We start from the raw sequence: 27,512 nt of genomic DNA on the forward strand, positions 1-27,512 counted from the left end.
GCTGATCAATCCTTTTATTTAAAGTGACCCATGCAATGATGCTGACTGAAGGTTTATCTGACTGTTCACCTCTCTTCTAAATCTAGGTTTTCAGGACCCCAGCTGCTCTCCTCCATTTTGAGCATGGGTCACTTGTTTGTGAGCTCACTGTGCTTTCACATAAACCAGTGTCAGCTGAGCAGTGTTTAGTGTGTGACTGATTGATAATAAGTGTTACAATCTTTGGACAGTGGCAGGCTGATATAAGGTCCATGGTTTGATTAAGTTTCAAATGTGGTTCCACCTGCCGTTTTCTTTTGAGCCCTGAATCACATGTCCTTTGCTTATAGAAAACAAAACAAAACAACAACAACAAAAACATCTCTACAGCAGTGGGTGTTTGCTGCCTCTGAGGCATACTTTCTCCTATATTTCTAGATGATTTCTGTTCAGAGAGCAGAAAATGTGACCAAAGTCAAGAAATCCTGGAAATTCTCCTCTCTGTGCTAATGAAGTCCATCGTTGTACTCTGTGTGTTTCTCAACAACCAATGTAGAAACCTTTGAATTTGAGTGATGGATAGGTGCCCCCTTTCATCAAACCTTCCAGATCATCTGTGGGGTAGTCATGATGGATTACAATATAGTTTTTAAAACACTGGTGAATTTTATGTTTGTGTAAGGCTCATGAGGAAATATAAACTGTAGAAGTGCATAGGCTATATGATAAGTTGAGTATGCTACTAAGATATGTGAAGATGTTCTCATACCTTAGACTTTCAACGGTTAATCTTTTATCTGATAATTGCCAATAAACATGTGACTATAACTGAAGGAAAATATTGGTGAAAATGCACACATCTCTTGTCAATAAAAGCAATTTTCTGCAATGCTTAATATCAGAATATAATATTTGTCACTGCTGCACATCAAAAAGTTTTGTAACAATTGAAGTGTGAAATCTGTCTATAGAAAATGAATATCACCAGCCTAAGGGAAAACCCAGATGGTAGAAGTTACCTGAAAGGCAGGCAAGGTCTCACTGGAAGCTCCTCTGTCTAAATGGTAGCTCAAGTCCCCAGGATTGGGAGGCAACTCACCCTTCAAGGCAAGATTTGGGGAGTGCATAGGATGGGGTAAAGATACCTTCAGGAGAGAAAGCAGGACCAATGTCGTGGTCAGGAGGCCATCTATAGCAGTTTCCAGTATATTCTTCACTTAAAAAAATTAGATTGTCTTCTACTCTAATAATTGCCATTTTGAAGAGACAATACATGTAGTTATTTCTACGAAGGAAACAACCTAATTAATGTTAATATAAAAAGTCAAAAATGATGTTAATATATTATCCAAGCTTTTTAATGTAAATTGAATTTAGATAAAAGTACTAAATCAACTATTAAACCTTGGCCCTGTGGTCCTAAATTAGCACTGCTTTTCTAAGTTGGAGTTTATATATTATTAACACATTGCTGCTTAAAATTTTCATTTATATTCACTGGCTAAGATGGAGGAAATTGTCAAAACTTCTAAAGTCTTTCAAAATATGGTAACGTTGACAATGGTCTTAATGTGGACATGGAACTCATGATTTTTGACAGCATTTTGCAATAAGTATTGTTTATGCAAGTTATTATTCATACATGGGGATATTAAGCTACATAATGAATGTGTAAACAATAAGTTAAAATTATTACAATTAATGCATTTAGTAATTGAATTTGACTTTGTAATCCCAATGAAAATATTTATGAATATCTTCCTAATGTTTTCTACATGGAGTATTTGGATTTCTTCAAAGGTAGGCTTTAGGATATTCTTAGCAGATTAGTTTATAGACTATTATAAAGGAAATTTAGGGATTTTTAACTGGTAAGTACAGAGTAAATTGAGCAGAATAACTAAAAATACTCATCTTGTCATATATCATTTACTCATTCATGAACCAAACAATTTGTATAGCTCTATTTAATAAATCCTAATGAGATATATGATTACATGCTGCTTACAGTGAGTGAGTTCAAAGGAACTCTATCATATTTGCTTTTGTCTTAAAATGATTCCATCAATTAAGGCAGATATTTTTTACAAACTATAGTGTATATCTTTCAGAGATGAAATATATATATATATATATATATATATATATATATATATGTGTGTGTGTGTGTGTGTGTGTGTGTGTGTGTGTAGAATATATGAAATCTATAACATATATGAAGATAATATGGCAGATAGGGACATGTGGATTTGATATATAGGTATATGGGTCGTTGTATACATAGATAATGGATAGATAGATAAATGGGTAGGTGAATAAATAGAAAGTTAGGATGAAAATAGAAAGATGATGGGTACAAAGGTTGGTAATAGATGGTTAAGAGAAATATGCATCGTACTTAAAGGATTGGTAGAGAGATGATAGATATACATATCTGATAGGCAGATTATTGTTATACAAATATATGACAAAATATTTATCAATGGATGATTAAAAAATAAATACACGATATATTTATAAATAGATGGTAGGTAGATGAGTAAATGATCACAGCAAGATAGATATATCACAGATCATGGACAAATATATGGCAGGTAGATAAGAGAGAGACATATTAAATATACAGTTAGCTAATTATAGATTTTGAAGTAGTTAGAAGATAGGCACACAACAGATATATGTGTCTATGGCTATATAATGCTCTTAAAATCACTAATCATATAACCAAGTAAAATAAAAATGACTTGTTACTAACACTTAAAGTTGATGGAGCAGTAACTACAATACTTTCATTGTTGCTCAGTGGGAGCAGAATTAAGCCCAGGACTGCACATCTCCAAATGCTGTGATTGCCAAGCCCTGCATATCCTCCAGATGTTGAAGATTAACCATGAGATTGTGTATGTGAAACACAAATATATGCGCACAGTGTCACTGGACAACATGTTCATGCTTATAAGGATACCATATGAGCAGGACTCAGTAGGTAGACATTAGGGCCTAAGAATTCATTTTTTTCAGGCATGGAGAGATTGCTCGGTGGTAAAGAATGCTTCTTGCTCTTACAGAGGACCTAGTTTCAGATCTCAGTACCCATATCAGGCATCTCACAATATCTGTAATTACAGTCCAAGGAGTTCTTGTTCCCTCTTCTGGCCTCTGTGGGCACTGTACACACAGGTGCACAAATCCATACACATACCCTTAAAAACCTTGTTTAAAATGTGGGGCCCTGTTTTTCCCCTCATTTATTTACAGAGCACTCTTTTGTGGTTGAAAGCTTTCCACCACTAGACTATAATTAAAAACAACAACAAAAAAGGCAGAAATGAATGAGGATGTTCCCAAGACTATGGAAAAAGAGGACCAGGGGTGAGCAGCACCACTATGCAGACAATGCTCTTTAGTGCAAGAGAACAAAAATGAGTGATCTCAGTCCTTCATGTCCAGGGGAATTATTCATTATAAGCTGCTACATTTTGAAGTGTTGTCCAAAGGTTCAGGAGATAAATGATTACTGGTCTAGCCCAGAATGGAGGTTCTGGACAAGGATAGATGAAAACAGCTTCCTTCTGAGATGGGAAGGAACATCCATGTGTAAGGAAACAGGACAATGAAAAATATTATTTGAGGGTTGTGTATGAATGGAAAGAAGGGATTGTAGAAGAACTGGTTTTTAAGCAAGCCAGACTCAAACTGAAGGAAACCCTGGCTGACCTGAACACCTTATCAGTGAGCCAGATTTTATTGTCTCAATCCTTGAAATAGAAGACTCACACTGTCACAGCCTTAAAGAGGAACTGGGTTCTTTTCCCTGCCTTGTGAGATACAGGGTGGTGCTTTGTCAGGAAAGGATTCCATTGTGCCCATTTATCAGCCTCAGTCTTTGTCAAAGTTTATTTAACATGAAAAGTGTGTGCAGAAAGAGAAAAGTCCCCCTCTCTCCAGTGATTTCTGCATCCCTGTGGCAGTTCCAAGGTCTTACAGGGTGTTTTATATATCATCTATTCAAGCCTTGCTTCTGTGTATTTTTAGTAGTAAAAGTTGAGGCTAAAAATCCAAAACTTAGGCATTTACCATAAAGTCAGCATCAATGGATATTTTTGATGAAGAGCAGAGGGTGGCTAGACAGGGAAGATGTTAAGTAAAGAGAAATAAGTTCTCTATGTGACCGCAACATATAGTTTGTGTTTTAAATAGCTAGAGATGTGCATTTTGAACATTTCCACCACCTAAATAATGGTGTGAAGTAATGGGTATGTTAAACATTATTTGATTCATTGATTATGATACAATGTATTTTGAGAAACAAAAGAGCCTCCCCACCACCATCACATGCCCTTCAATGGCATTAGGTAGCAGTTTGAAGAGAACTTTAACATATTAATTCTAAATTAATTGTAACAACTAGTTTATTTTTCTTTCCTTTAAAATTTGAAAATCCATTAGTGAGCATGGCCATTGAGTATGTATAATGAATCTTCTCTATGGTTAAGGTAACTCCTACTCACAGTATGTATACAACCACTGAAATTCATTAAAAATAAGAAAGGATTTCTATGACCTACAATATAGACTGAAGATGTCTGTGCAGAACAGCTGACTTATTTCAAGTCACCAAATTAACACCTTATCCACTGGAAAAGACCTCGTGCCCACTTCGTCACATATTACACAGCCATTTCTCTGTTCATAGCTCTCATGTAGCTCTCAATTCAGCTAGAGGAAGGTGGCTCTTGCCACAGCATTGACCTGTGATTTCCAGGATCAGTAAGCAGCCAGCTCTGGGTACATGATGGGCTTTTTTGTACTATGTCTTGCCTACTGACTCTGCCTGGCTTTCCTTCTGTTGTAACACTAAAGAGAGGATTTCTTGTCTGAGTATCCTCCAGCCTGGATTCATAAAAGGTAGCTAGCAATCTGGTCAACCTGCATGCTCTATGATCTACTTGTATTGGGAACCACAGTGCTTGTATATGTCTGAATGCAATGATTGCACAACTCAGCCTGGGTTATGTGTATGGACCAGGAGGAATCGTCACAAGAGCTGGGGGCTCTGTATGAGGACTACGACTGTTTGGGGACAGCAGCAACTCTTTGCAGCCTGCTCACTTTTTAGTCATGTTCAGATTATGGCAGTAAGTCCCCAGCCTCTTCCTCTTATCCTGGGGGTGGGGGTTGTCACACAAGCTTCTTCTTGGTGACAGCCCCAGTCAGTTCCCTGTAGCGGGCAGGGCTGGTCCTTTTGAAGCTTTGTTAACTACAAATCAGACATCTCTTTCCCTTTGACATGGGTGTTCAAAACCAGGTTTGTTGGAATCACAAGTCCAAGGTTCTGCAACATTTTCCAACTGTTTATTGCATGAGCTCAGCTTGAACCCTCAGCCCCTGACACAGGTGCTAATCAATAGACCTCAGGTTCAATATTCTACCATAATAAGATAATATTTAACAACAAATGGTGATCTTAACTGTCAGGATACCGATCATAATAACTGGATAATATACATACATAATTTTTTTCTGAATGTTAAACTATAAGGCAGTTGGGTGATGGGATGTGGAACTAGAGAGAAAGCAGCCCAAGAAGAGGGGCTCCTGTTTATCTGTGGCTCCTGCTGAAAGGAGAAACAGTGGAAAGAGTTTGTGCAACCCCATGCTCTCAGAATGAACAGAGTCACAGCAGAACCATGCCCTCTCCAGCACTCTAGTCTGAGCCCTGGGCCTGCACCTGCCACCAGTGTGGTCTTCCAGAAACTAGAATATGACTCTGATCCCTCTGGAGCTGATCCAGACCCCATTTATTCAACCACCTTAGCCTGAGAATCCTAAAATGTCTCTAGCTTCTACCAACCACAACTTTTATGCTCAATTTTGTGGGTGTGCAAGCTTCTCTGGGGAAATATAACATTTCTTAGACTGTATGAAGCTCTAAAAAGTTCTGTATCTAGTGAAAGACCAGAATGCTCCATTGATTGATGCAGGCTCTGTGACCCTGTGGCAATTTATCTGATCATTGTCATTTATTTTGTACCTTATTTCTATGGTTATGATTCCTGTTCAGTTCAAGAAAGCGTGCCTAAGACTACAGTTTATTCCACGCCTGACACAGTGAAAAAAGATAGCATCATTAACATCAATATATGGTCATTGTGAGCTGTAATTTATTAGTGTGGACTTTGATGTCAGACATGTGTCACATTAATTTACCTGGTGAGGGAGAATAAACTCTCTGCACTACAAAATCTACTTTCTGTCTCAGAAGAAATTGTTCATTGTCATACATACATGTGCACACTTATGTATTCATGTATGTATATACACATTCACATGTATGTATACTCGCATGCAAATACACAACAAACAAACATGCTCATACTCACAAGAACATCTATCCATGTATAAACATGTGCACTAAGACATGGGCTCATGTATGCATTCACACTTACACACATGCTCACACTGCACATACACACTTTCTCATTCCTGAGTTACATACATGCACACACACACACACACACACACACACTCTCTCTCTCTCTCTCTCTCTCTCTCTCTCTCTCTCTCTCTCTCACATACACACTCTCTCTCACACACACGAACACACTTACATACACACACACTCTCTCACACATACACTCTCTCTCTCTCACACACACACACTCAAATTCTCTCTCTATCTCTCTCTCTCTCTCTCTCTCTCACACACACACACACACACACACACACACACACAAACATTGTCTCCATTGCTGCACACTTTTTTTCTTCCTGCAACTTGAAAGAGGTAACTTTCTAGTTTAAAGAGAACTAGTTTTTGTCTTCTATGTAGGCATCTCCCTGGGGTCTATGCAATGATCGCTCCTTCAAAGCCACTTAGTAAAAATGTTAATGACTTTCTAGCAGAAGCATGTAGGTACACCTGTGTGTATCTGCACTTTGTGCCTGCTCCTAAGGACTCTCATGGACATGCTGCAGTACACACAGTTGCTGGAATGTTTGGGAAAGGTAGTATAATGCCTACACTGTGAATCTCATTGATCATTGGGCTTGGAGTCATGAACAAGAGCCTTGGCTTGGTTTGTTCTGTGGAAATACACACACCCCAGCTAATTAAAGCAAGTATTGATAATGTTAGAATATGAAAGCTGTGAAGCCAGGGGTTTCTGAAGATGATGTGAGCATTAATATTCTCTGTGGACCTCTGGTTCTTAACTGGAAATTGAATGAAAAGTGGGGCCAGGTAATTAAAAGTACTTTAATGCAGTCTGTTTTTTTAATGGTTGAGTTAATCAGTTCCCAAACCAGTGCTGTCTTTGATTTCTTTTTTAATTTAAGGGAAAACAGTGTGTACTCACTCAACCTGTGTTCACGGATAGCTGGAACCTGTGTAAAAGAAACAGTGAAAAACCAAGGTGACTTCATCTTCACAATCATCACTCAGCAACAAATAAGCATAGGTGTACATTGTTCTTCCAGCCCCAATTTAGGCTTAATTCTTTCATGCCCTAGCATATTCACATGTTGACTGTAGTTTAAAGTTACTCCCTCAGAAAATCTTATCTCCCCTGCTTTTGCCTTTTGCTCTTTTGTTTACTTTTCTCCAACCACTTGTTTCTGTCACAGATAAATTGCTCTGAGCTTTTCCACAGACACATGAACAACATCTGGCAAAGCATAATCACAGGAAGTATTTGAAAATTAAAACTGGCCATCATTTAAAATGTACTTTATATAAAACAGAGAAAGGGTAACTCTACCCCCATCATTTCTATCTTATTTTATGTTGTTTTTTTTTTATCCTTAATGAGAGCCTTCATGGCAATTAGATAACCTTCTACATCTATATACCAGTGAGCACTGACTGCTTTGACATTAGCAATGAAAAGTGTTCATTTTCATTATTTAAATGTGTACTTGTGGGTGTGGCTGTGGCATCTGAGACTGAGTTTCATCTCATTTTACATCCACAGTAAGTGTGGCCACTGAACAAGTTACTTAACCCTTACTGCACCAATTTCCTTCTTCGTAAAAGGAGTGTATAGCACATGTCTAGGGTCACTATTTGGCTTAGCTGCTTCAGTCACTTCTACAGAGGAAGCCTGGAAAATCTTCATTAAATGTAGCATGGTCACTTCTAAAGTGAGGTCTGTGTAGTATTCTTCAATGCTGCTGTTTTCGTAATGATGTCACTGTCTTGGGACACTGCTCTACCTCCTCACTCTATACTTGTGTTTGCTTTACACAAAGGCCACAAAACACTTCTAAGTGAGTTCAAATAGCACATTCCTGACATGCTCAGTGCCATGGTCTGTTTCCTAATCAACCAGCATCTTGTATATCTTGGCTAAGGCTTCTTTGCTACTGTTTGTGAATCTTTTTTCATAGAGATATGTTTCCTGCTCCTATTTTGCTATTGACCTGCCCATTTTTGTCTTCTAAAAATAACAAGAATGTAAGATAGAAGTCACTGAGAAGAGGGAAAGAGCCTTTCCATGCTTGATTCCAGCTATAGATGGTTATTTGAGATGATAGGAATAAAAACAAGAGATTGACATGAGTGGGGATCAGGTGAGGATAGGGTGTGGGTATTGTTCACTGGAAGGAAAGAGAACAAGACAGTCATGCTGAAAATAAGTACTGAATATTGGATCAAGACAAAACTCTGAGTCTCAGTGGTCAATAAAACCTGAGTTAATTCTCATGATAATTAGAATCCTCTATATTAAATATAATCAGTTGATAACCATAATTAGACATGAACATTCTAAATTGTGTTTTACTGTCTGGCTCTGGTAAGTTCCATGTCAAATGTACATGGAACTAAAAGGCAACCAAAATCTCTCTCTCTCAGCTACAGAATCTTTAACTCAGTCCACACAGACCTGGATCTCACTTCTGTTTGTATTTTTCTCCCTAGTGTGGACACTCATTTTCACCATTGATAGTGGAGCTTGAGGTTCAGTGTCACTGTGTTTCACATGCATATTTTTCAGGCTTGATATTTTGAAAGGTATCCATGTTTATTCAGCCCCCCGCCCATTTTATTTTCTCTTTTTCCATTAAATAAAACAGGGAACCTGTGATCCCAGTTGACAACAGGTGTGGGGCTGAGCCCTTTGAGGCTCATAGAGATGACAGATTGGGGTATACTTGCTTTGTGCAGATAGAACACTGATTCCCTTATGGAACTTAAGAGGGTCCCATGTGGAGTTGCACCATAAGTTTTTGTGCATACTTTTCATGATTGGTTATTTCACTTTAATTGCTTATTTTATTCCACAAGACTTAGTGCTAACTTAAATCTCAATAGGAAATTCTGTGAACTGTGTCCAAATATTGATCAGAACAGTGAGAACCTGGGGTGAAATTTTACCTCAATAGAAATTTTTGCAATTATCTTAATTCACCAAATTTCTTCCTTAAAAGTTAATAATGTGGGATAGGGGTATGGTCTAATGGTAGAATACTTGTACAGTGTTCTGGGTTTAATTCCCATCACCAGGAAAAATTATGAGTGTGGAAACTTAAATGAACAGGTTAAAACTTTATAGTCTTAATCGTTCACTTTAATCGTGAACTATAAATGGTTCAGGATTTTTCAGGCAACCTCGGAGCTTGTTTGAAGAATTTCCTTACAGATATCAAGTGTGAGCATTCAGATGTGACCTTGTTCTTCTTTCATAACCTTGAGAAGAGAAGGGGAAATCACTGCTCTTCGTGGTTCAACTTGTAACATGCACTTCTCTGTTTCTGATGCAGTTTTGGTTATCATTTAGATCAAATGCATCCTCAGCTTAGGTTTTTGTTTTCCAAGCAGGCATATAGTTTTTTGAAAACATGTTTTTAAATATTAGAATGCTGGAATGAAAAACTGCATTTGGGAAGGAGATTGGGCAGGAGAGTGGACAGCTGGTGTGTGGGACATCTGAGAGCCCTGCAATTCTGCTGGGCGTGGGAGGGAAACAAATTGGAAGCTGAAGCTGAAGGCATTTCAACATGGGGCGTGTTGTCTGCCTCAGTTTGGTGGGGATGCAATGCTCTCCATCTGAGCCTTCAGTTTGTGAGGGTTTTGCACTTGTTCAGAACCCTCCCATATGCCACACTATAGCCGTGTGCATCAAAAAGTATGTATTCATTTTGCTTATTTTAGAAGGAAATCTTGGGTGCATAAATCACGGGCTCAGCCACACTGTATAGTGACTGTAGCTGCACCAACTGTGTAAATGTAGTAAGTTTTCTAATTAATTGCATAATTTTATTAGATACTCCTGGAAAATATAAGTAAGGCAACTTTCATTCATGTGCCACTATATAAAATTAGCACTTGTTTGCAGCCTAATGAGAATTGCATACAACATCTACATGTGGCCAAAAGCTGCATTAAATTGTTACCCAGGCAGCACTTGTGACATAATATCAGTTGTACCTCTGCCACATTTAATGCAACTGTTTGTCTCCATTTTCAGTTTCCAACAATTTACCAGCTCTCCCATTAAACCAGGTGGACACTAGCACAGCTTTTTAAAAGATAGTGCCCATGTTAATTTTCATTCCACTCTTAAACTGGTGCAGCTGAGTGTTCACTGTCTCTGAAGCAGAAAGAGTTTTCCCATTACTTTGACATCCACCTACAGAAAGAACTAGAGTGTCCATGCTCAGGCCAGAGAGAACATGACCTTGCTTCCCAGCTCCTTGGGAGACTGGTTACACCTGCTGATGCTGTTCTTGAGTAGAAAGGAACCACAGCTGGTATCTGGATATTCCTGCATGAAGTCGGTGCCCCAGTAAAACCATGTGTGAAGACTGGTGCCATGGTCACTAGGTTATTCTGACAATAGACCCTGCCTTCTTCCCCAGGAAGCAAGGTATTCATCAACTTGTCTGTTTGGCTTCACTTATTATCTTAAGATGGATTTTTAATTCTTTGAGAAGTTTTCATGCAGGAATATGGTGTACTTTGATCATTCCCACCCTTTACTTTCACCTTGCAGTTCCTTGCAGCCCCCCAGTGTTCCCCACCCAACCCACCCTCATGCCATTAAAAAATAATCCATTGAGTTCTGTTAACTTCACTAATATGCACATGGATACGGAGACATATACTGGATCATGGACCACCTACCAGGGGTCACACCCTTGAAACAACAACAATCTGACTGTCCCTCCTCTGGTGATCAACTGCCAGTAGGCCCTCAGTTATACCTGGAGCCTTGGAAGCCTCTTGCATTTCCATCTGGCCTCACTCCTCAGCTCCTCTGGATGGTAGGGAACCCACCTGAACTTTCAGATCAGTGGTGTCCTCCAGCCTGGTTGATAGTTCTGGTGTGGCGAGCAGGTTAGTGAGCTTTATGAGATGCCTTCACCAGACACCAGAGGACTGGTGTTTGAGTGAATCAACTTGCTTCATATTTCACTGGATATTGGACACTTCTCCTGGTGTTATTTGAATGCCCAGACCCCATTCAGAATCTTCCACTGAGGTATGTAGAAGGAAGGATGAACAGGACACTTTGTATCTACCTTGAATGACTAATCCCACATTCACTACTCCTGTTTTACTTTCAGAAGCATGTTGACCACCCATAGTGGTCACATTGGGATTGTAGGCTCAAAGTCCACCTTAAACATAGTGGTTTGGGGAGTGGTCTCAGTATTTAAATTCCTTGTCACATAATCACATAAGCAAGAGGACCATGGTTCAGATTCTCAGCACCCACATAAATGTCATGTGTACCTAGCAGCACGCCTGTTATTCCAGCCTCACAAGATAGAGATAGATAGGGGATCCCCCAGTAAGTTGACAAGGGAGACTAGAATCAGTGCAATCTGGATTCTTTAAAAAACCCTTCTTCAAAAAACCAGGTGACCAGGTGGAGAATGATCCAGGAAGATGCACGAAGATTCTTCCTTCATGGGAACATGTGTATGCATGCATATGTTCCTGCACACACACACACATAGATGAAAAGAAAAAGGAAATAAACTTTTCAGAGTGATCAAGTTCCTTTCTCTTACCTCACTACTGCCCAGAGAATGGAGAATAAAAGACTTATAAAGAGGGATGTGGTGAGCAGGATGGAATACTTATTATCTGGTGGTACAGGGATCAAGGTTCATAGGACATTTAGTGGTCACTGTATTTTCCCTGAAACTTGCCACCTTGAATGTGATAGATTGACAGCTGAGAGCCAAACTGTGCATGCTTTGTATTCTTTTGAATGGTACATCCAAGGGCAGATGTGCATAGAACCATGGTATGGCTTTCAAAGGACACAGGACATGTTATGGTCTAAAACCACACCAGGGAAAAATACCTACTTGGCATAGCTTGGCATAGTAATACATACTGTTACATTCCCAGCCATCTGACAGCTGTCGAAGTCTTCTGTGAAATGAATTAGTGCTGCCCATTTTACTAATAGACCACAAATGAAATTGCTAGCATTGTCTCCAGCAGGCAGTTTGAACAAATTTCGTCTAACTGCATTGCCCCTGTGCTCTTCATGGCTGTTCAGTTACAGGACAGGCTGTGGGAATGAAGGTGTCACTCAGAATACTAATTGAGGCAAACAAAACACTTCTCAGATCGGCAATGCTTAGGACTGATGATGATGGCGACCAGATGTTTCTAACCAGCCTGACTCCTTCTTGGGGTATAAATGGGGAGCATGGAGCACTGTGGCCAGGAATTTAAGCCATTGAGTGCAAATATAGCTGAATGGGTTGCTAATATTTTCTGATATACTAACTCAAAGACTGTTTTCATGACAAAACACAGACATACAACTTGCTGTTTGGAGTTTACCTATGAAAAAGGTCTCATAGTTTGGTCCCACAAATGCATGGGACTGTCAGATGATCACCTGTGGAATTCCATTCACTGTCTGTACCAGATCATCAAGCTTGGTGGTAAAACCCTCATCTACTGAGCCACTCACCAGCCTGCCCTCCTGGCACAGGATATTGTATTACTCAGCAAAACAATCTCTTTGAGTTCTAGGTGCAGAATGTAAACATTTTCTGCATAGTATGTTCTAAGTTTCCATTATTTGCATAAAGGAATTTGATTAAACCAGGAGGTATGTATTTCACATAACTTAATTTTCCTCTTTATACCTTTGACTTTAAAAATTAAAAAAATCTTTAAATGTATTTTTTCATCTTTAAGTGAGAAATAAAATCCTCTGTTTATAAATGCAAGCATGGTGGGGGTAGCATGGTTGTGTGTACAAAACTAGGAAGTCACTTGGTTAGAATTTTAAACCATACTTACTCCCAGAAAATCAAGAAACCAAACACACTGTGACTAAAGTCAAGTGGCTGGTGATTCACTGAGTGCTTCAAGATCATCATTTTCCTTTGACTTCCTCAGTGTGCCAGGGCATGTGAACCCTAAGCAGGTGCCTTTGGGGAAAGCACACCAGGTTGTTTTGCCTGTTCCATAGACCTCTTTAGAGAGGAGGTAGAATCTGCACTCTCTTAAAAAGTTTTATAAAAATGTGTTCTAGTCAAGAACATGCTCAGAAGTTAAATAAATTAAGAATGAAAATAAAATGCTTAGAAAATTCCAGAGGATTCACAGATTTCTTGATTGTTAGGTGATGCTGAGGACGGTTCTGTGTCATTTTGACTATTCCATCACCTGATGGATGTCAGAGAGAACCCTGTGAGCCATGTCTCCATCCCTGTTTTCTCAATACAGCCCCTATTTTTCTCTTCAAAATGTGTACCATCATGTGAGACTCCCATTGTGTTGGTCCAAGATGGAGCTGTCTCATTATCTAAGCCTTTGATCCCTGTGGAGACATATCATTGTTGAAGCCCATGGTCCCTATGCACACAGAGACCATTGATGTGGAGCCACAGAAGTCAGCTGGTCCACACAGGCAGAAATAAGTGGGGCTGTTTATACCTCAAATGACCCTTCTTCAGTATGAGAGCTTTTGCTTTGTCTTATTGTATCTTTTTTTTTGTCCCGTTGGACTGTTGTCTCTTGCAGATATGCTCTTTTCTGAAGAGGAAACAGAGTGGGGATTCAGTTTGGGGGAGAGGAGAGGAGGAGGCAGTCCTATAAGGAATTTAGGAAGAGGAAACTGTGGTTAGGATGTATTGAATGAGAATCAAGTTTCAATAAAAAAAATACAGAGGGAGGGGGATTAGATGGGTAATGTCACATACTGTGTCAGACCAGCTGAGTCAGGGGTTGTGGAGGGGGCAGTGTGCACCACTGCTAAGATACAGGTTGAAGTGTACACCAGTGCAGCTGAGTTCTGCTGGTAGACAGGGAACAGTGATTCACAGTTCTGCATTGAGGAGTCCCAACAGCAGGGCACCATAAGGGGGTTTTCTGTGTATTAAGAGCTCATGTTGAAAACACTGTGTAAAGAAAGGCATAGAACAAATGGATAAGGACATAGTACAAATAACAGAGGATGGGAGGGCAGTTATGATTGATGTGGCAGCCATGTTGCTTAATATAGACCCTGTGATTGGTGTAAACAGGTTGGAATGGATAGATTGAATGGAATGGATCCAGCATTTCCATTTGCTTTCCTCTGTTGAAAATGCTGAAATTGCAATGGTTTTTGAATGAGCACAATGTTTGTTAATTTACTTTAGATTTAAAAATTATAAGGGATATTTTGATAAGTAGACAGGCTAAAACATGGATGCAAATTCTTATTACCTCAAACCTTGTAGTATGAAGCTGTTTAAAAGGGTATTTCTAATGTCTATGCAAAATATATGTTGTTTACATTAATATTAAACATTACCTACATATCCTCATTCAAAACAAATACTAATTTAATTTTCTCCAGGTAGATTTCACAGCTTTGGTTGGTCTATACAAATTTGTTTATCACTTACTGTGTTTTAGAAATTTTCTACAGTTAAGATATACATCAGACAACAATGACACAAACACAACCCTGTGATAATGGCTTTAAATGTCAGTGAGGTGTCCCAGAGAAGAGGTAGGGGAGTGTCAGCCAGCAGTTGGAATTTGATGTTGAATGTGGTTTCTCAGCTTGTTACATTGGAGTGCCAAAACAAAACACAGCCCTTATTTCAAAGGGAATAAGAGAATGTTTGTTCAGACTCAAAGATGAGAAACATGAATCTGGATTATCCCCAGTAACATGTTCAAACTCAGAACATGGAAGTGATTACATGAGATTTTATTAGTTACCGAAGAAAGAACACTTAAAAAGTGATAAATGATGACACTTACAAAGAATATCCTTAGGAGCATCAGACAGGCATGATATAGCAAAAGTGAAGGAGGCTACTGTAGGTCTCAGGTGCTAGCTGGAGAGTGATAAGCTAGGAATATGTTTTTACAGGTTTTACCTGATAAGTTGATAGGATGTCACTTTAGGTCAGACACAGGTGATTAAAGATTTCCCAGGATATTTAGACTCTTGATATGTAACACAAAACTCTTCATGATCACAAAGTAAACTTGTAATCAGTCAAATTTGTGGGCTTAAAATGTAGGTTTGGAAAGAAAAATTATCAACATGGTAGGAAGAGGAGAGTTGCCAATATCAGTAAATCCCAACAAAAGTCCATCCCAGGACATGCCAGCAACAGGTGTGATATCTCTGAGACTGTGTACTTTTGCTTATTTTTGGAATACCTTTTCATGTTGGAGGCAGTAAAGGCATTATAGTTTGAAGGTGTGACAAAGAACTTAGATTAGGGAGGATATCAATGATTTGAGGTGTAGAACATGTCCAGGGGTGAAGAGATGTCCAGGTAGTAGGAAAATAGCTACATTTGAAGATTCTGTACTTTAGAATAATGGAATGGAGATCAGGTATACACCTATACCCAGAGAGAAATTATGGGAGAGAGTCATGTTTATTGCAGGAAAAAGACTGAGACCATAAGCCTTCTTAAGAGGGGCCTTTATGAAGACAGTCAAGTCTCCAAGGATTCAGACAGGAGTAGCTGTAGTGATGGTGCAGTGCAGCCAATATCATTACTGTGAATTGCTGTGGATGGAGTGAGGACGGAGACATGAGAGAAGACAGGTGATGATAACAGTCAGGGATGCAGAGTTTTGGGGAGGAGGCTGTGGCTTCAATGAAAGCAAGGAGGGGACAGCCAGACCTGACTAACTTTGAAAGCAGCTCCCCATCAGATTTGTCCAAGACTGGAATGTGATTGAGGATGGGCTCCTTCGAATTCAGGGTTTTGTTAGCTACACAGGCAAAGTGAAAGGGAGCTATATGGGTTCCAGGTGAATATCAGAGACAGGACTCTATACTGTGGAGGAAGGGAGTGGGAGAAAGATGATCCAGAAGCATCTGGAAACCTGGATACTATGAGATATGAAATGATGAAAGTGATTTCATGTACATTTGATAAGAAGATGTAATGTGAAATAGATACAGACAAGCAAAACTGAAATGTGCCATGCCCTGTAACAGTGAGTGTGAGTTCAATTAGAGGACACTTAATTTGATTATGTGTGTACATGTTCATTGTAGATGGATGCATGGTTGCATGTGTGTATGCTCATACATGTAGAGCCCTACATCAACATTAGGTGTCACCCATAATAATTCCCTACCTTAATTTTTGAGGCAGAGCCCCTTATTGATCCTGGACCTTGCTCCTTTGGCTACACGTGTTGGAAAGTGACCTTCAGGAATCATCCTGTCTGAAACTCCCAGAAATTCTGTTCCAAAGTGTACCACCATGTCTGGCTTTTCATATGGCTCCTGGAATTCGAACCTATATCCTCCTGCTTATATGGCAAGCTGATTACTAACTGAGCTACCATCCCAGGTCCCTTAATTTAACCCTTACTAAATAAACTGAAACTTGTGTGATGAAAAGCTTCAAGGCACATGTTATTTGCTGTATTTCACAAATACAAACTGTCAAAATGTATGAAGTTATTTCAGAAATCATTTGGAGATTTTTTCTCATAACCGGTCTTGAAATATTTTTGGATGAACACTTAACTCGCCTACTTCAAAGTGAAGCTGATAAAGAAGCCTTGTCATCAATTCATCTTTATGTATAGGATGATAGTTTCTTCATTCCAATAATATCATATTGCAAGTTGAGGGCTGTGTTCCCTTTCAGACTTTGATACCAACAGCATATTTTAAGACTCATGTCTTGTTTCGATACATCTCAAAATCAATCCTTAAAATATTATTTATAATAAGCTGCAAACTTTGTGCTGTTCACCCAATATAGTACTGTATGAAAGATGGGTATTTGTAAATCCCAGTTGAGTTTCCTAATATGGGGTGGAGAGGAGATTCCAAATAATCTAATACACAAAGAGTTTCTTAAAATAAAAAAAAAACTGTATGTTATTAGAGACGTGCTCTTAGAAATGAAGTGCCCATTAATTTTTTTTTTAAATGCCTGAAACAGCCTAAAATATGGTCTGCATTAAATTTAAACACTCCAAGCCTTCAGGTTGCTCTGGATTCCAGTCATGGCACTCTACCCCACTGGCTCTAATGAAGGTAATTACTGACGAGGCTGGCCCTGAGCCCTCCCTGAAAGACAGAGAGGACGAGTTTTCATTAGCTTCATTTAGACTTGTGATGAGGCTAAACACATAATTTACCAGGTACACATTCACTGTCCGAGTATTCATGTATGTATGCATAGGCAATAACACACACACACACACACACACACACACACACACACACACACACACACCTATGCCCTGGTTCATCATTAGATTGTAGCAGTACTACATGTGTAAATCATGAGCACCTACATAACAGCTGCCGGTAGTGCTGAACACTGAGAGTTACAATATGTTCATCTTAATTCATGGGATCAGTAAGCCACCAGGACATCTTCCAAATCTCTCATTTTCTATCTTCCATCCCTCAGAGTACCATTGTCTACTCTTGTATTTATTCAGAGGTTAGGTCCCACCATATTGTATATCACCAGAAATAAATTTCTGTGGCTAAAGCATGTGCTGTTTGTATTTAAATCTCTATGTTGGCATGATGGCATTCCATACCAGGTACCATTATTTGTATGTACATGTCTGTCTGCCTCCATTAGATGGGGCAAAAAGTCAACTTGAAAGAAAACTTTGCAAATTAGTGCTAAGATTTGCCAGAGACAGCCAAAGAACAGTTGGTGAATCAAGTAGCAAAGCTAATCTTTTACTTCCAATGAAAGTTTAACATAGGTGATTCATCACTTTATGGGACTTTTCATCCAGAATCCATCTTTTCTTCACACTCTTGGCACAGAGAACCTTTTGAGTATGCAGTGGAAAGTGAGGCATCCCATAGACTCCATTAGTAAAGATGGAGATACTAAGGGATGAGAAAAAATACTTCATTTGCTTCAAAATGCCCCTGCTTCACACAGAGGAGTGCATGTGCTAAGAAATTCAGCCTACAGGGGCTGGAGAAACAGCTCAGTTGTTAAGAGCACTGGCTACTCTTCTGGAGGACTTGGGTTTGATTCCTAGCATCAGACAGCCATCTGTAACTCCAGTCCCAGGGGATCCACTACCCTCTTCTGATGATGATAAAGACTAAATCTCTCCCTTGGCTGATAGAGACTCTTACACAAGCTATCTTCAATTTCTAGCAATGCCAAGTAAGAAATTAGTATTCATGTAAGTACAAAAACATTGGGAATGTATATAGAAACAACATAAGACTTTTAACTGGGTATAGTATTATCCCTTCTAACTATTTTAGGCTGTTTTGACAGGGAAGTTTAAAATCATAAAAATAGGAGCTACTATGGAAGAAAACTTGATAGATAGAAGACATAGTATCATGTCATTATAAATTTAGTAGAGATAGCATACAATATTTGGATATATACAATGCTTTACATTTTTCATTTTTTTCACCTGCCTTGACATCATCTGAGAAATACTCCAGAGATGTAATTTAAAGGAATAAAGATTTCTTTTGCCTTATGGTCCTAGCGAGTTCAATCTAAGATAGGTTGGACCCATTGCTTGGGATTGGAGTTGATACAGAACATCATGGTGTTGGAAGCATACAATGTGAGAAAATCATGCTTTATAATTTTCAAATTTTATTTATTTGCATTAATGTATACCAGCTTCATTGTATGTATACCATGTATATATAATACCCAGGGAATCCAGAAGAAGACCCTTCATCCCTAGGATCTGGAATTACTCCCAATATGGTTACTGGGATCCAACCTGGGTGGGTTCTTTGCAAGAACAGCAAATGCTTTTAATTGCTGATTCATCTCCACAGATCCTACATAATTTTTAAAGTCTGTCTCTCCATCTTATTCTATTATTTATTCTGAAATTTCTTGTGTGTTTATATTTTAATCTAGTTATTGATTTGATTTTCCCACTTTTATTACCATGGTGCCTCACAAGACCATATTAGGATGAGTGCAATACATTTTCTCTGTTTTACTGCAAAAGAAGTGAATGGCTTTGTTCAGATACACATGCTTGGCCAAGTTTCCACAGTAGAGCAAACTTCAGCCTGATTCCACTGTTCAGCCTGATTCCACTGCCTAATTAACTGTTCCATATGTTAGAACTCTTAAGGCTTTCTTGAATAGAATGAAATAAATTTTCCTTTTCAATTAAGATGATGGAATTTTTGCTTTTCTCTTATGAAAAGTCCAAGACATTTATGATTAGAAAATTGTCTCTTGGGGCTGGTTTTATGATTTTTAGAATTATTGATACGTGGTTGGTAAGCATAACACACAGGTTGTGTTAAGTTAGGAGTCAATCTCTCTTAAGTCAGCACCTATGACTGTTTTGAAGTAGATCTTAGAACTATTTGATACATGTAGTGTTGGTTATTAGCAGAAATCAGTGAAAATTTTAAAGCTTTTTCCATGAGTTAAGATCTGGTGTGCTGCCTGGGCAGTGGGAAAAGGTGACTTTCGCCTACCAACATATACAAAATAGTTCTGTGCTCTCTCAAAGAGAAACAGATGTTACCAGGAATCCAGAGTGCTTTCATGTGTACTGCCCAGCAAAGGGAAATCACCAATGTCCTCAGTGAATCCTGAAGCAACAGAAAGGGACTAGCTGTGATACAGAGCAGGCAGCCCAGGGGCTGGCACTCCAGGCAGTTAGAACTGGGGCAAAGAGAGGGGTTTAGCCCTATCCCAGAATTTCCTAACAGACACACTGTCCTGTTGGAGTGTAGGGAGTATTAGGGGCAAAGCCATCTTGCTGTGTGACGATTTCTGCTCTCATCTGCACTTCTACAAAGAAGTATGCCTGAACTGGGCTACATGCCTCCAAAGACTCAGCCCCAGATATCCAGAACTGAATGGGACTAAGTTTAACCACACTCTAGCAAGGCTATGTCTAGCAGGACAAGACTAGGTAATTTTGGACCATCCAAAACAACTGCAAGGAAGAGAAGCTGTCTCAACCTCCCTCAACATGTATGATGATTTCAAAACTTTAGTATGTTTTCTAAAAAAGAGATGAATGAAAAAATAGAGGTGTCATTCCTCCTGCAACAGCATACCTGTTCCACAACACTTTAAGAGTTGTGCTTCAAAACTCAGTTTTACATGACAAGGCACAGAAGTTGTTGAATTCTACCTACAGCATCTCCTGAAATACCAATGTCAGCTTTATATGCTCACAATGGACTTCTACAGACTTCTGTAGAGAAGGGGAGGTCAATGGAGGAGGAAAATGAGTAAGAACAAAGTTTAAGGACACATAGGTATGGACATGTCACAATGAGCCCCAGTGTGTCTTCAGTTATCTCTCTTTATTATCAGAACATATTAATTATTTATGCTAATGGGTTTTGTTAGGACATTTTTTCTGCATGTGCATCATGTATTTTTAATGATATTCAACCTCTATTGCCTTCTCTTCCCCATTTTCTCCTATGGATCCCCTTCTTCTTTCATGTTTTCCTCTCTCATTTCTTCCCTTTCCCTCCCTCCCTCCTTCCCTCACTCCCTCTCATTCTTCCTTCCCCCCTCTCATTTTCTTCCTTTTTTCCTTCCTTGCTGTTGTATTTTTATTAGGTTTCTGTTTATTGGTAATTAGTCCACGTTACTAAAACCTGGGATTATGCATTCTATATTGAAAATAAACCACCTCTATGCCTTTTTAAAAATCACCTCTGTTACTTCTTTTAAATCTACATCTTCTAAATTAAAATTGACAATGTCACAGTTGTTTTCACTAGAGCATCGTTTCACAGATGGTCTCGAAGCTTAGCTGCTTTCAGGAAAACAGAACAAGGGTTTTCTGTCATTTTGTGGCTTGGCTTTGGGTCTGAGATACTGACTTACTTATGGTCTCCAGAGGCCTGGGGCCATGTTGATTGGCATGTGAGGACTTCGAAGGCTCAGTGCCATAAGTCTCAAGGTTAGCTGGAGCTTCCACTGCTTAGGAAAGTGAGCTCCATGTTTTGACCTGGTGGCAGAGCAGTCTACAGAATCAGAGATGAGAAGAAACTCCAGGCAGAAGCTAAAGATATTCATGGGGTTCAGTCCTATCACCTGAGTTTACCAGAAATCTTGGATCCAGCAGAGTCATGGAACTTGTTCATAGTAGAAGACTGGGGGAACTTTCTGGGTGTTCTGACTGAATGGCTGTTGTTAACTTGGGAAAGAAAGGTGCATTCCAGATAAACAAAGGGAATGATGTCACAGGACTATCCCCAGTTTCTGTAAATATTCTAAAGCCACACTACAAATGAACATGCAGTCGTATTAGAAAAGTTGTGATTACATATACATGTTAAGAATATACGAGTAATTCTACAAGGATACTAACAAGGTCCATATGCTTTAAGCCTACCCAGGAAGAGCACAGTCAAGAGGAAAAGGGTTATCATTTCAATAAAATAAAGAACATAAAACATCACGAAGAAAAGAAACCAGAATAAAAGAGAGTGAACAGAACCTTCAAAAGTCAAAATTAGCTGGGCATTGGTGGCGCACGCCTTTAATCCCAGCACTCGGGAGGCAGAGGCAGGTGGATCTCTGTGAGTTCAAGCCCAACCTGGTCTCTAGAGCAAGTGTCAGGATAGGCTCCAAAGCTACACAGAGAAGCCCTGTCTCGAGAAAAAAAAATCAAAATTAAATCAACAGACTAACCTCACTGAACCAAATAGTCTAGGCACTCAATACTCAAGGCACACAAGTACCAAATGAAAAAAATAAAAGTTCAAGTCAGAGCATGTAGCACTTGAAGTAATTTGGTTTAGCAAAATTATAACCAAAATTAATGAACTTAAGATAAAATGCACTAATACAGATATTGAATATAAAGATTGTGAACATGAAACTTGAAAATAGACAGTAAAATAAAATAGGATAGATAGATAAAATAGATAAACAGATAGATATATAGATAGATACAGATATATCCATTCAAAATTAGATCTTAAGAAATATACAATTCTATTGGGAGTATCTTAAATATCCAAAATATAACAGTGTACTGGCTAGTTTTATGTCAACTTCAAACAAGCCAGAGTCAGGGAGCCTCAAAACAAAACAAAACAAAAGAACAAAAAAGAAAATGAGTCCATAAGATTGAGTTACAGGCCCCACAGTAGGGCATTTTCTTAACTAGTGATTAATGCTAGAGGGTCCAGCCAATCACAGAGAAAGCCATGGGGAGCAAGCCAGCAAGCAGCATCCCTCCATGGCCTTTGAATCAGCTTCTGCCTCCAGGTTCCTGACCTGTTTGAATTCTTATTCTGATTTCTTTCAATGATGAACAGTGATATGGTAGTATAAGCCAAATAAATCTTTTTCTTCCCCAACTTGTTTTCATGGAAGTGATAGAAACCCTAACTAAGACAAACAGAAATCCAAAATAAAGTCCAGAAACTTCTAGTAGGTAGACACACTGAGCAGCAAGTAGGTTTTCTTTTTTCAACTTCAATTTTGTTTTTCTTTGTAATGTGAAAGACACAAAGAATAAATAAAAAGAAAGTTAAAGATAAATAAAATTTGCTTTGCTTGACACAAAACAATATGTATTTTTACCTTGGTGATTTCCAAAGCTGACCTATGAAACTTCAAATGTAACAGGGTCTGTCTGTGTTTTATATAAATGAAATAAGAAATCATCAAAGACAAAGCAAATACAAAGTAAAAACAACCCTATCCCTTTGGGATGTTATAACATTTAATTCCTTTTATCCCTTTTGTTGTTGCTGTTGTTTTTGACAGTTCTATACATACATGATGGATGTTAGTCATTCCATACTCTTCCTCTTCCTCATTCTGTTGAAAACCAGTAAGTTCCCCTTCTATCTTCACAACTTCTTTATGGTGACTTTCTTTGGGGTTACTAGAATTAAATCCTATTCCTCCTCTTATCCCAAAATAAATTTCACATATTTTAAGTTTTTCAGTATGTCAAAGTAAACAATTATAATGGTTTATAATAAATTTAAAGTATAATTTAAAATATAATGGTTTACTTTTAGAGAGAAATATAGAAAATACATTTGTAGATTTAGAAAGAAAAAAGTTTTAGGAACATAATGGGATGTTTCTAACTAAAAAATTTACAAAATTAGCAAAAACTGTATTTAAATCAAATGAAATTTAGAAAGATCTAAGGATAAAGGAGAATCTAGGAAAGTTGAAACAGTGAATACAGTAATAAGCCAAGAGCAGATGAGAAAAATAGATAAACACAAGGTTGACTGATGAAAGACTCAGACACAGAACAGACATCTGATGGTGACAACTTTGTCTGGCACCTTTAAGAGCCACAAAATGAAATTCAAAAGGCAACATGATGGCATTAAATTGATTTAAATTGATGAAAATAAGCATTAAGAAAAGAAGTCCAAACATGGGAGGATGTGTAAAAGTGTTAATTCACAAATTGCTGATGGAAATGAAAGTTGATAGAGTGATTTGGAAATGCAAATTAGCAACAGCTAGTAGAGTTAAGAATATGGTCACAGTTTATAGGACACAGGTTTATGGGTGTGCGTCTTAGGATGCCAATGATTTCCACATACAATTCTGTTTCAACAGTGGAAAGCTAGAGCCCATGGCATGTGTGTAACCAACGATGTATGATGCTGGCATTGACTTCATAGGTATTTTGCCTTACAGAAATTAAAGTCATCATGTATTTTTCAAAAACTGATAAAAAGCAAATGTTATATGTGAGTGACTTGGCATTGGTGTGTACAAACAAAACAAAATTAGGCTATCTGTCTGTCTATCTGTCAGTCTAGATATGCATGCACACACCTAATTACATAAGGTAGAACTATTGATTGCAAATTCACACAAAGATGATTTTATAAAGAGAAAGAGAGAGAAGCAGGTCTTCAGTGAGACTGTGCCTGAGAATTCCCAGCTCACTTGAAATGTATTTCTTGACTTTAAGCTCATTGGATAACAATGTAATGGTTTAACAATCATCTGGCCACACAAGTAGTGGATTATTCTGTGTTGTTTGCTTTTTATTTTTAAGCATGTGTGTGTGTTGTGTGGAGTTGAATTTGCCTTTGTGTACCAGTGCATGCATGCAATGCAGACACTAGAGCAGGACTTTAGATAGTCACTCTATTGCTCTTCATGTCATTCATTGTGATGATTATCTCACTGAACTAGAAGCAAGGAAGCTCACTGCCTCTGCCAGCTGTCAGACAAGCTTTTGTTGTGCTTGCCTATCTCCACCCTGTAATAGTGGAATAACAGCTATGCACTATCAGGCCTCACTTTTCATGTGGCTTCAGGGGACTTGAACTCTAGTCTTCATCTTTGTGTATACAGAGCAATGTACTTGTAACCATTTAATTACCTCCTTGTGCACTATGTGTTTGTTCTAAATTACTGAGAAGAGCAAAATATTTTTCTTGTTTGTTTGTTTTTTCCTTCCTTAAAGTGTTTTCTCTGTATCCTTTGTTCCAGTTCCAGGAAACATCCTAGCAGTATGCACAGGACTTCCTGCCAGCACTCTGTCATGGAAATCTGACCAACTGAGGTTGGCTTGGATTAAGTGAGGTTTAGGGTCTCTTTACTAATTCAAATTGATATTTATTTATTATTATTTGTATGAATTTTTGTGTTATGCCTTATGCTTGATGGACGTCCACAGAGGCCAGAGGAGAGAATTGAATCATGTGGAGCTGGAGTACCAGAAGGTTGGGTGCCACCCAACTTGGATGCTAGGAACCAAATTTGAGTCACCTGGAAGAGCAATTAAGCACCTTAATTGCTTAGCCAACTCTAACCCTTCTATTCAAATTTTAACACTTCTCCGTATTTTATGCTTGAAACATGACCCACACATGTAGAGTGACTGTGTCTCGAGAAATAGTCCTCCTTCTGAAGTAGAAACAGGACAACTGTGCAAGTTACCTTTTGTCCAAATTGAAGTTATTGAGAAGTTCTTTGAAAATATGTTGGCATTCATCGCTCTGTGGAGAAGTTGACTGGCAGCAGAGTCATAAGGTCCAGTAAGGGGAAGCAATCTGGAAGCAGCACCATGCCAGGGCTGCATCCCAGGGTGCTTAGCTTCCACCTTGCCAGGTAAATACCCTGATAAAGAATGTTGTATAAAGTGAATGAGATAGGAGACACCGACACAGCAACAGGTCTTAACACCTGAGCCCAGCCCAACAAACCGAGGCCAAATAGTTCTCATCACTGTGGCAAAAGCATCTCAATAGAGGAGAGGTGTGTTTTTTTTTCAACATCTCAGAGCACAAGATGCACCATGGTGAGGGAGGCGTGGTGTCCACAGTAAGTCAGAGGAACATCAGCTACAAGAAAGAAAGCTGGCCTGGAAAGCAGAAGCATGCTAGACCTTCAAAGAACCTGACCTCAGTGACCCACATCTTCCAACCAAGTTCTACAACCTTCCAAAAAAGTGCCACCAGTTGAAAACAAAAATATAATACATGAGCTTGTGGGGGATACTGAAACCATAAGAAAAGTTGTTGCCGACTTTGAAGCCTTAAATGGCTCAAGTTTATATTATGATGTTTCCAGGGACAGATGACTGACTGGTCATAGATGAATTACTGAAAGGCCAGTTTTCATTTAGAAAGGGGCCAATTGCTTGCTAAATAATTAAAATGAGCTGGGCTAGCCTGAAAATCTGTTAGTCCTGGCTACATCTAAGATCTATCCAGAGGATTTGTACATAAATCTGGGGCAGGATATGGGGCATATCTCTAAAAGATTGAACTTTCCTTTAGGCATAACTCTCAGAATCTAAAATTATAACTTGCAAAAATAAGACCCACTCTCAGTATTCATTTGTGGTATTTTGTACTCTATGGAGCCTCAGCTGATGTGATTTGAAATGAGAACTGTAAGAATATTTTTAGATAGCTGCCAATCATAACCCTGAGGAGAAACTGACAATCTTGAAGTAACAAGTGAAGTGTTCTTGCTAATTCTCAGAAGGTTTTGGAGAACATCTTGAATATGTTGAACAAACATGCCCACTTTGCCTTAAATAAAGCACTGCTGCCTTGAGGCAGCCTCCTGGGAAGATTGCTTAAGCCAGGTATTCATTTTTAATATTTGTAAACAATGTTTAGGTTCAATCCTTAAAATTACTACTGATTACTAGGTATTTTTCCTCCAGTATGACAGTGTGTCTCTAATGAGAAGATATTCACGTGTGGAAAAGGTCACTAGTGGACACAGTGACTGAAATTCAATATTGAAATAAGCTATTTCCCCATTATCCAGACTAAGCATGGCATTCATCACCACATAAGGGCTGGATTGTTTAAAAGTATTGGAGAAGAGTATCTAAAAAATACCACACAAAAATTTTGTACTTCTGAAAGCTCACATGTCATCCATTACATATTTCAAAACTTAATATAAACAACAGAATTACATGTAAAAAAGTTTGCTTCTACAGTCTGAGAAAAATAATAAGGCTTATGTAAATCCACATAGTCCATGTTCATACACCCTGATACCTTCTAGCCAACAGAGAATATTCTCATAGCTTATCATAGCAATTAATACCTTGTCTCTTGGAAATTCTCATTTCATCCTAGAAGTCACACTTTGGTACTCTGCTCTTTGATCTATCATTTCTTACATCCCAAGAATCCAGATCATTTTTTCCCTTTTATTCCTTGAAGTTAAGGCTCTTGCTTTTCTCTCCTAATTGAGATCACCAATAATGACTCCCCTCCTGGCCAGTGCCATCAGTTCAGCCTATAGAAGTTCATTGTGCTTGTCAATTTGATTAGATTAGAAAGCATTGGGAGATTAGTGAAAATACCACTGGGCTGTCTTGGAGGACGAATCTGGAGACAATTAGACCATGAAGCTTCTTTTCTAATGAGCAGTTCAAGGCACTGATAGGTTCAAGATATGAATTGATTACTGGGAGTTGGTAGAGGAAGTAGATCCCTGAGACCGTATCTTTGAGGGTACATCTTGCCTCATCCCTTCCCTTTGTTTCTCTCTGCTTCCTAGCCAGAATGAAATGAGCTACCCAGTCATGCTTTATATGCCATGACACACAGACACCTCAGGAAACATGACCTAAGCATAACTTTTTAATCCCC

General features: G+C 38.6%; 1 protein-coding gene across 1 annotated transcript in view; it reads left to right on the forward strand.

Annotated features, from left to right (window-relative positions):
• Positions 1 to 27,512, forward strand: part of Csmd1 (CUB and Sushi multiple domains 1) — a 1,205,306-nt gene that overhangs the window by 184,568 nt on the left and 993,226 nt on the right. The window lies entirely within an intron of this gene.

The sequence above is a fragment of the Cricetulus griseus genome (assembly GCF_003668045.3).
Source record: "Cricetulus griseus strain 17A/GY chromosome 1 unlocalized genomic scaffold, alternate assembly CriGri-PICRH-1.0 chr1_1, whole genome shotgun sequence".
NCBI classification, from domain to species: Eukaryota; Metazoa; Chordata; class Mammalia; order Rodentia; family Cricetidae; genus Cricetulus; species Cricetulus griseus.